Genomic DNA, 6,199 nt, shown 5'->3' on the forward strand with positions numbered 1-6,199 from the left:
TCTCTCTCTCTCTCTCTCTCTCTCTCTCTCACAGGCCTCTCTCTCTCTCGCTCCCCCCCCCCCCCCCCCCCCCCCCCCCCCACACACACACACACACACACGCAAGGATGACACTTTTCATTTCCAAGGGTGCTGGATTTAGAGGGCTTTTTTTTTTTGTAATATATTTTTGGGAGTTTTTATACCTTTATTTGATAGGACAGTATGAGATGGTGACAGGAAGTGAGTGGGACAGAGAGACGGGTGGGATAGGGAAATAACCCCGGCCGGTAGTGGTGCGCGGGCCGTTGATATTTACAGCCCGCCCCAACCCAACCCATCACGCAGCCAACCCAACCCAACCCGGCCCGAAATATTACACAATGATTTTTAACCCGACCCGACCCGCCCCGCTTATTTTTTGTTTTTGTTTAATAGGCCTAAATAAATGTGTATTTCGATATAGCCTATGGGCATATTAAATAAACATAAATTAAATGTCTGCAGCGGCGCCGAGGGGATGCGTAATGTCCTAGACTGCCAGCTGCGTGTGGCAGCCATTCACCCTTTATTTCCCTCTTGGATCAATAAAGTTAGTCTAGCATCTTGACCGCAGCACATCCATCTGACGATTGTGGTTTTAATTCCATTTTTCGTTGCCACATCAGACACCTAAGCTCTGTGCGTGCCATATGAATTTACTATGATGTGGGGTGCCGGCCGTGTTGTCTGTGTGCTCATGGCTGTGAGACGTGGTGGGCTCGCCACCTGTTAGGAAGCGCATGGACAGCGCTGTTTTTTCCCTCCCCTTGTTGGAGCTTCTGGATTGTAAATGGAAGGAGAGAAATAAGCGTGCGTGCGTGCTGGACTTTGCTATTCCCATGGAAAGATGACTACTTTCACAGAATTGCTGTATAGCCAATTGTTATTAAATAAACACTTGGAGATAAAATGCATTTTAGAAGGCTACATGCAAAAGTGACAACGATAGCGAAAGCGAATACCTCAACAGCCGAGGTTACCTTACAACGTTCAGGCTCTCCTGCTTTTAACACTCGGGGATACAAATAGGCTATTCAAGTTTTTTCCAATAGCCCTGAAGTATTCCTCATCTCGCGCCTTGACCAATTATTCGACATAGTCGGTTGTCTCTTTGCAAGACTGTCATGAACAGACATGAACATAAATTATTTTCCTTTCGAACCATTCACCAGCATCTTAGGCAACCGCTCAGTAGAGCTCCTTTGATGAATGCAAGACCAACAGTTCTCTGCTAATAGCCTATGATTTGAGGATGAAGTAGCCACTCGCCTATTTTCGATATGCTGGATGACAAAACCATGTAGGCTATAAACGTGTCTTTTTTGTATTGATTCTAAAACTCAACCGATGGTGGTCAATGCAAAGAATGTTACCGATACGCAGACTGAGAGGCGCGAGCTTCACATGCATTTGAAGCGCGTTGAGTTGTGGTGCATATCAGGCCATAGCCTATGGCCCCTGGGTTGGGGCAAACTTAAAAGCAGGGCATATTCGTAACGTTTACCTCGCCAGATATGCATCATAACGTTAAGCCCGCCATGGGGAAAATGCGCGTTACTCGCAAGGCTGGAACACTTCACCTTGTGAAAGTTACGTCTCGCTATAGGAGCAGAACACAACAGCCTTCGGGGGCTGAACGCAAGCGCATTCATAAAGGACAGAGAAAGCAAAACGGATTAAATAGCCATAGTCTTTGGAGAATGCCATGATATAAAATAATAGATTAAGTCCTGTGGTTCGGTTGTTGTCAGTGTGCTTTTTTATTTCAACTGCTTAAATAGCCTAATGTTCAACAATCAATGTCCATCACCATTAAGCTAAAATATTTAGACGGCTTGCTTCTCTTTGAGTCGAGAGCGGGGCGCGAGAGAGCGAGAGCTTCACGTGAGTCCACGCTATAGTGATGCGCGGGAACTAGAATCAGAAGGAGAGCGAGAGCTCCACATTGGCTGCTTGCTTGCATTCTGGTTCTGTGCGCAGGGGGAGAGAGCAAGCACATGTGCATACGCCGTCAATTGGCATTCTACTGTCTCGGATGTGCGCTGATGTTAACAGTGTAATTAGTGTAATTATGACGACTGTCTGTGATCTGACCCGACCCGACCGCAACCCGTGGATTCTTAAGAACATAACGGCCCGACCCACCCGCCCCGCAGGCTAACCCGAAGGCCCCGCTGGGTTCGGGCCGGCCCGCGCATCACTACCGGCCGGACTCGAACCGGGGTCCCCGTGGGCATGCAAGCCCAAATGTGGAGGGCTTAGCCAAAGTCCCATCACTCGGCGGCCATCTTGGCTACGCCTCAAACTGACTATTTGAGATTAGTCAGTGATGGGGTATATCAGAATGAATGGGGGAAATAATGTGTGTGACAATGGGACAACACAGCGATACACAACTCATATGGTTGGAATCACAATGAAAAACTGGTTCTAATGGCAGTCTTAGAATGACCACATGCATGAAACAAACACTTAAAACAGCTTTTGAACTGCGCATGCGCAACATTCCACGACAACGTTCCGTTTTGCGGTCGGTGGGAGCAAGTTGCGTCGACTTCACCTCTTCCGGCCGGCTGTCAAACGGGCATCCATTCTTCAGTCATTGTACAGAAAAGAACACTGGATTTATTTTCTGATAGCCTAAGCAGTAAGCACAATGGTCGTCCCTGCTCATAAAAAATAGGCTATTGAGTAAATTAATGAATTAGCCTACCTCAAAATTGGTGTTTTGAATTGTGATAGGCTATCATGTTGTTGCCTATAAACTGATAGGCCTAATAGCTATGACCAACGGTGAAAAATAGGCCTATAAGAGAAAAAGCAAAACGGATCAAAGTTGAATGTCTTGCAGACTTGCTCCCATTTTGCTTTTTCTTACTTATTTGTTTTCAACCATAAGAAAAACCACAACGGGTGTGCACATGTAGGGCCTATGCACACGGCCGTTTTTGTTTCCGTGATTATCTGTCCCTTTGTCCTGCACCTGCATTTTGGATGGGCGCAGAAAGGTGATTAATGGTCGATTTGCGCTCTCTGCCCAAATCACAATGTAAGCAACCCCTTGGATTCAAGAGAGAGTCTCGACTGATGCTCAAGGTGTCTTTATTTTTCTTGAAGCAGAATCACTGTGGTCACCAAAAGCACCGTGAAAACTGTGTTTTGGGGTATATAAAACAATACAAAACAACAAATCAACATACAGAATTCACAGCACATTGTAACATTGTGTTCATCAAATTGTTCTCTAAAAACATCAGTAATTTACTACATTACAAACATACATCAAAGGCAAGCCTGTTTGGGCCTAGTCAAATACATACAAACAAGTCAGAAGTGACAGACAGTATTTCAAAAGAAAGCAAAATAACAAACGTACCTCACTGCGCTCACCAAGGATGCTTAATATTGTTTCTTCTGTTGTTAAAACAGGCATCAAAAGTCCTTTTTGTATGTGCAAAATGAAGCGAGTTAAGCTGGAGCTTGGAGATCAAACTTTTGTGCTCAGTCTCAAACAAAGCCAAGCAGCTCCCTGATTGCCTACACCTGTTGGGTTACCTTTACAGGTCTCCCTCTTGTGGAGCTATGGTGTCAGGCAAGGGACAAGACTCAACAAGGCAAAGGAAAAATTTCAACTACCCACAGTCCATTCATGATTCACACATACAATGTCACTCAACCTCACACACACCAACCGTTTTTAAAGCACATAGAAAAATATATATTTTTTTAATTAAATTTTATGTTTTTAGAAAAATATACGTAAACAAAACCACATTTAAACTAAGACAAACAAACACATACAAGGACTAGTGCGGTCCTTTACACTCCCACCAATCATGTCATGTTGCCACAACCATACATGATTCCCAGGTTCTAAGGACCATTCACCACCCCCCAAAGTGTGCAAATAAGCATAAAATATGTTCATGTAATTAGTTGTGTGTGTTTCAGTTATGTGTGTAGTGTGTATGTATTTGTGTGTGCAGTCTTGTAACTATTTACTTTCAAGAAGCAGAACAAGCTTTTGAATTGGGCTTTCTATGATCAAGGGTTAAGATTCGGAACAAGTTCAAGCGATCTCTGTTCTACCACTTCTGGAAATTAAGACTTCTTTCAGCACTTGGAGGCCAGTTTGCCATTCCTCCCACCGTGTACGCAAGTCATCGGGAAGTTGATCATACCATGGGACATGTTTTGACAGCTCTTTGAGAATGCACTTTCCACTTCTAATGAATGGGGCCACAGACCTCAGCAGGTCATACATGGAGGCCACTTCTGACAGAATGCCACGGCAGGTGACTGACCACTGAAGGCCGCGAGCATGTTCCACTGTGGTGGAGTCTTGGTTGAAGTCCAGGCATTGAACACTTGATGCTCTCTCGGATGGGCTCACCCAGCTGAGAACCTCCCTCTCATTTGGGTTGAATTTGTGGAGTTTTGGGCCCCCTTTTTTGCATGGCTGCTGTGCTCCAAGGATCAATTCAGAGGCTTCTTCAATTGAGGGAACACTCAAAAGCCCATTGTCAGCATAAAAACTGTTTGTAACACAGGGGGCAGCAGAGGGATAGTCAGACTGATAGCGTGGGGCCAAGTACTTCAAGCCAAAGTTGGCGCAGCTTGGGGAAGATGTGGCGCCAAAAGGGTGGACAGCCATCTGATACTCTGTGTGCTCATGCTCATGGTCTCCATGCTCCCACCATGGACACCTCAGATAACTGCGGTTCTCAGGTGTGACAAAGAATTGGAACATCTTTTCAACATTCCAGATGATGGTGACTGTTTCTTTGTAATGATCATAAAACTGCTGATTGGCTTTTAGCTTTCTTTTCAAATGCTGAGGGCAAATTGTGGCCAGTTTGTTATTGTTTGGAAGTGGAGGAGGACTTTGGCCCTTGAATGGAAGCGGCATCTCTACATAACCATGTGGTGTCTGTGGAATGGTTTCGCTAAGGAGCTGAATGTGCACATCATCTTGAGAGACAAGCTTGCAATCTGAATTTCTCCCACTGACGTCGGACTCTGGAACTCTTAGGATGTCTGCAGTGGGTGGCATGGCAATTTCCTTTACTATAACTCAGGGGTCCCCAAACTTTTTTCTCTGGGGGCCACATTATCGTTCCTGAATGTGATCAGGGGCCGGGATCAATCATGTGGGCTGTATACTAGGCCACTGCTTGTTATAGCCATAATTTCTGCTAGCACGGCAATCGCCATTACACGCTGAAGAAGGGCTCTGCCCGAAACGTTTGTAGACGAATAGACAGAGAAAATCTGAAGAGTGCTTCGCTTCCTTCATTCATAATTTCTAGCACAAAATACTTCATTATTACAAGAACTTTGCATGTTTTTCAATTTGAATAACAGATATTACTTTTAATTTCCAATAACCATATAAAAATAGCAAGGAATGGTTAAAAAAATATGGTGATTGACCGTTTAGGAGTGATACAATAGAAATGGCAGGCCTGTTTATATTACAGTGAGATGAGAAACTATCAAGACAATAAACTTCTGGTTATTCACACTAAGTTAGTGAAAATTTAACTGTAGGAAGGCCTGTTGATAAGCAAAATAAAATATTTATAAAATTTATTTTATCTTTTTTTTCTGTGAGGATTGCTTCTTTGGGCCAGTTCAAATGGTGAGATGCAGAGAGGTGGAGGGCCGGTTAAAGGGGCCTGGTGGGCCGCATCCGGCCCCCGGGCCTTAGTTTGGGGACCCCTGCTGTAACTCTATGGACAAACCTTTGGCTCCCTCGTTTGTCCAAATGTGGGTTTGCTGCACCTATGATACTCCATCCAAGTTTAGACCTTTGTGCAAATGGCTCATTTCCATGTCCAACGATGACCTCTAGAGGTGCTAGAGCTGATGGACAGTCATAACCTATTAGAAGACCCACGTCACAGGTTTGAAGTGATGGAAACTCATTTTCCAGATGTTTAAGATGAGACCATTGCAAAGCTGTAGATGAAGTTGGTACACAGGATTTGTCACCTGGAATGAAGTCACGTGTATATGCTTGCCGTAACAGAACATGAACGTCATTGTGGAAGCTTCTAACCTGCAGGCCAACTACACTTTGACTGGGGACAACTGTATCTACAGCAGCCATTGTACTGAGCTTCAACTGCAGTGGTCGAGTGGCTACATTCAGCTGTTTGGCAAGATCTTCGAGGAC

Source organism: Engraulis encrasicolus, chromosome 16, assembly GCF_034702125.1.
Source record: "Engraulis encrasicolus isolate BLACKSEA-1 chromosome 16, IST_EnEncr_1.0, whole genome shotgun sequence".
Classification (NCBI taxonomy): domain Eukaryota; kingdom Metazoa; phylum Chordata; class Actinopteri; order Clupeiformes; family Engraulidae; genus Engraulis; species Engraulis encrasicolus.